Genomic DNA, 5,292 nt, shown 5'->3' on the forward strand with positions numbered 1-5,292 from the left:
ACTGTAGTAGGTCTTAGTAATGATATTTTCTTCTAAGGATTGCTAAACTTACCACAAATTGTGGCTTAAAACAACAGAAATTTTTCTCCTACATTCTGGATGCCAGAAGCCTAAAATTGAGGTCTTTGCATGCTGCACTTCCTCTGGTGACTGTAGGGGGTCGGGGGAATCCTTCCTTGTCTCTTACAGCCTCTGGTGGCTGTCAGCATTTTTTTTTTCTTTTTACCTTGGATTCCTTTATCCATTTCTCCCACTCCCTAACCCCTTGCCTCTGACAACCACCATTCTTTTCTGTATTTATCAGCTATGAACTCTATATCACTGATCCTTTTTACTCTCTCCGTAATTCAGTCTTTTCCAGAACATCATATAGTTGGAATCATATAGTAATAAGCAGCTTTTTTTAGGTTGATTTCTTTCACCTAGTAATATACATTTAAGGTTCTTCTGTGTTTCGCATGGCTTTATAGCTGTACATCCAGTAATTGTCTGGATGTACCAGTTTATTTATCCATTCACCTACTGAAGGACATCTTGGTGCTTCCAAGTTTTGACAATTATGAATAAAGCTGCTATAAAGATTTCCATGCAGGTTTTTGTGTGGACATGTTTCAGTTCATTTGGGTTAACTATGGAGCACAATTGCTGGATCATATTGTAAGTGTATGATTAGCTTGTGAAAAACTGACATGCTGTCTTCCAAAGTGGCTGTATCATTTCGCATTCCCACCAGCAATGAATCGGTGTTCCTGTTGCTCTGTATTATCTTCAGTGTTGGATGTTGTCAGTATTTTGGATATTGAAAATTCTAATAGGTGTGTAGTGGTATCTTGTTACAATTTGCGTTTCCCTTATACTATTTGATGTAGAGCATCTTTTCATATGTTTGTTTTTGTCATCTATATATCTTCTTTGGTGACGTGTCTGTTCAGGTCTTTTACCTCTTTCTGAATTGGGTTGCTTGTTTCTTATTGTTGTTTTGAATCCTTAGTATATTTTGGTTTACAGTCCTTTATCAGATGTATATTTTGCAAATATTTTTTCCTAGTCTGTGATCTGTCTTCCCATTATCTTGACAGTATCTTTTGCAAAAGAAGCCCTTATTTTTCATGTCATTTGAATGGATTATTTTTTCCAACTCTTTAATCATTTGCTAATTTCTTTGGATGTTAGATTCTAAAAATTCTCTGGAAACTCATAGATTCAGATATTTTAAGCATTTTCACATTTCCTAGATCAATGAGAAAAATTTCAGCAGATACCAAGATATAAATTTGTTTAGAATTAATCATCCTGCAGTTTTGCAATACTCCTTTCTCTTAATATTTTTGAAAAAGTGTAGCTGATATGTAATGAACACTCCTTTTGTTTCAATCAACACTGTGTTGATTACTAAAATTACATCACCTATGAACACTTTATTATCATATCTATTTTACAGAAAAGAAAACTGAGGCACAGATAGGTTAGATGCTTTGGCCACGTTCCTGAAACTCGTAAGTGGCAGAGTTTGATTAAAGCAGTCTGAGAGTAGAGCACTTTATCTATTGTCTCATATTTGAATTCTGGTGGCACCAGCCATCAAATAGGAAAACCAGTTATTTATTACAATATTGTACATTCATTATCCTGCTAGAAATTCTTGCCTTTAAAAATTACTTAGTTTTATTTTTTTAAAATACAAATAGTTTATTCTTGAAAAAAATCTTATAAGTGCAGATAGAAAAAGAATGCAAAACCACTGAACCTTAGTTGTACAAACTAAAATATTTTTCTATTTAGTTATTGAACAGTCTGAACTGAACAGGGTGGAAATATATTGCTTTTCTCCAACACTTACCTTTAATTATGCTATATTAAGAATCTCTTTCCAGTATTTAGTGATACTTTGGGCAGAGATCTCTGCTTTGTAGTTGCCTAAGTGGAATCGAGTCCAGTCTAGCCAATTTGCAGATCTCAGTCTCTGAACTATCTAGAGAGTTTGCTTTTCCTGAGATTCCTTTGAATCAAGGAATCTATGCAGTCTATGGCCATGCTACCCTGAACAAGCCCGATCCCGTCTGATCTCAGAAGCTAAGCAGGCTTGGGCCTGGTTAGTACTTGGATGGGAGACCACCTAGGAAGACCAGGTGCTGTAGGCATAAAATATAAATAAATACGTACGTACATACATACATAAAGGATCGTAAGCTGACAAGATCTTTGCAGTCTATGAGGTCGACCAAGGGTTGCCTCGCCTAAAAAAAGAAAATAAATAAATCTATGAAAAGATAGAGAGAAGATCCTGTCTGTACTCTACTCATACCACCTCACTCATTTGTATCTTTTGGCTCTCTCTTTTTCCAGAATAGTATGGACTGGGAGGAGGCATAAATGAGTATATGAAAAGACTTCTAGTTACTCTTTCTATAACATCTTGCCTTTACTTTTGATACCCTTTGTGTCTAGGCATCCAGATGTTGGCTCTCTTGGGGCTCTTATGTTAATTCATGAGGAAACTTCCTACCTCCAGTTCTCTAAGTTGAGAGCCATAATGTGTTGACTTCACCCAAACCTTGTCTGTTGTTTACTCTTGCTAACTTCTGGGGTCCTTTGGCCTTACAATAAGCTTTCCTGGGTCAGATATTGGCAAGGCTGATAGAACCAGACCTCCTTTTTATTTACTCTAGAAAACTAAAGCATCCTTGCCAAATCAAAGGAGTAAAATACGACTGATTTTTGCCTCTCTCCTTACCTTCTGTCTTCAGATTTCTTTTCAAATATACTCCTGTCCCCTGATTTACACTGTATTTTTTATGCAAGTTTTTTTATACGTGATAATGCTACCCCGCCCCCCACTCCCCCGCCGTTTGCTCAGGCTTATGCAGTTTCCATTTATACGGTCTCATTTTCCGCGGTCCTTTTTCATTTCCATTATTAGCGATTACTCTTTCTAAAAAACAATAGCTTAACTCAACAACGTATACATAACTAATACTAACACACAATTATTAATGATCTCATTTGTTGGATGGCAAATAAGAAAGCATAGGTGACTATTGATGTTTTTCAGGATTTTTTTTTACTAATGTTTTCCTGTAGAAACTGAAAATTACATGAAGGAAAAAATCTCCCTTTTAAAATACTTTTAGATAATGCACCTGGTCATCTATGCAATTTAGAACATCTAAATATAAAAGTTGTATATTTACCACCAAATACAATTTTCTTGATCCAACCTTTAGATCAAGGCATTATTTCCACCTTTAAGATTAATTATATTAAAGAGAATTTTAAAGATATTTTTCATAAACTTGATAATGAATCATGTAGAGTTACAGAAGCCTGGAATAAATACACAATTTTGTTGTATCAGAATATTTCTTTAGCTTTGATTGATATAACGTCGTCAGCTTTAAATGCTTGCTGGAAAGCAATATGGCAGTTGTATTAGAATATTTCTTTAGCTTTAATTGATATAAAGTCGTCAGCTTTAAATGCTTGCTGGAGAGCAATATGGCCAGAAGTGGTGGTAACAGGGAATACGGTTCTAACAATTTAGGAAGGATTAACTGGCATTATTAATTTATTAAATAAATTTCAAGAAGGCTCTGATTATTTGAATGTAGATGATATTAATGGATTACTGGTCAATCATGAATTAACTGATGATGAATTAATTCACTTAATATCTGAAGCCCATTATGCTGATGAATATGGCAGTGACCTTGAACCAGTTTCATTCACTGCAGAAAATATTTTCAAAGCTCTTCAACTGGCCACAGAACTGGAAACAGCAATTCTAGGTATTGATGCAAACATCAACAAGCCTTAAAATTTCGAAAAGATTTTTAAAAATGTTGTAGTAAATATCAAAGAATTTATAAAAACTTAGCAAAAATTGGGGTTGGAAAAAGATCATCCAAAAACATAAACATAAAGAATGAAACCAAAGTAGTACTTCCAAATATTTCGAGTGATGAAGATAGTGACTTAGTGCTAATTAAAAAAAAAAAAAAGTTGATTGCTTTAGATTACAGTACAGACATGAACAGCAAATAAAATTTAGTTTTTCCAAATTTTCATTAGCATTTTTTTGTGAAAGTATGTGAAATATTTTTATGACTTATATTGACCTATTTTTCTGTAGGCTTTTGTTTTTGCATACTGGTGGACTCTTTACACGTTGTTTTTTTTCTGCACACACTCAAAAGGTGCATGGAACAGATAATCCATGTAAATCAAGGGACAGATTTACTTTGAAGTATCAGTGCCCTCCAGGCAAAGACCAGGATACACCTGTAATCGAATAAGTCATGTCTATTATTCATGGCAGCAAGGGAGAATGTATACCATGGAGGACTGTGGGAATTTTGTTAAGAATGTATTAGAAAAGGCTTATTGTATTTGAGCCTGTTAGGTGATTTTGTGGAGGGTTTAAGGAAGTAGGACTTTGCTGTGTATTATATGCTGTCAGCAAGCAGAGGTAATTCTAAGACTAAGTGCTTAAGAAACCTTATCTAGAAGGAAGTAAAACTAGAGCAAGGCTAAAGCTGCAAATGGTAAAGATGCAACTGTCCCTCACATGAACTAAGATAGGGGCATATTTGGCCACTTTCGTAGCTTGGACAGTGTTCATGTTTTCTCTGTATTCAGATAGGACTATGAAGTCGTCTTACTCTTCTCTTAATCCATCACCATTTCAAAGTAGCTCTGCGTGATAATGTTCTCTATTATTTAAGTGCAGCAGAGAAACACCAAAGCCTGTCTCTCTGAATGTTAAGCCAGCTTCTGGCAGCACCACATTTAACTGATCCACTACATTGGGTGGCTGGCTGCCTACTGACTTCCTCTTTTTCAGAAACCAGATCAAGTTCAAAGTAAAAAAGAGACTTAACCTGGTAGTAATCTACCAGTCATTCTTCCTGGCAGATCTCTGTATTCTCAATGAGTAAATCTTTTGGAGCATTCTTCACTTTGCTCATTAGAAGGCCATGGTGATTCTCAGTTTTCTAGCTTTTGTTTATATAGGTAAGTAGAGGTAGTAAAGTGATGGTAGAGACCATACTATGCAGCCTTATAGGAAGTACACCAGGCATGTGTTAGATCACTTTATTTAGCTGCTGTCTTTGAAAAGGCAGTTATATACCATTTGCTCTCCCAGCCTTGAGATAATTCTTAGAATTGACATTTTCAAGATAATAGAAAGGTTCATTCAGCTTCCTATTAAACATACATTTGTATATGTATTTTAACAAAACATAAGCTAAAATAATATTGCATAACCTGTTTTAATCACCAATATATTGTGTA

The 5,292-nt window shown here is 35.0% G+C and overlaps 1 pseudogene; it reads left to right on the top strand.

Moving 5' to 3' along the window:
* The first annotated feature begins 2,022 nt into the window (after positions 1-2,022).
* Positions 2,023-2,141, top strand: LOC112476249 (annotated as a pseudogene).
* Positions 2,142-5,292: the final 3,151 nt, after the last annotated feature.

This window comes from Pteropus alecto, unplaced genomic scaffold, assembly GCF_000325575.1.
Source record: "Pteropus alecto unplaced genomic scaffold, ASM32557v1 scaffold12, whole genome shotgun sequence".
NCBI lineage: Eukaryota > Metazoa > Chordata > Mammalia > Chiroptera > Pteropodidae > Pteropus > Pteropus alecto.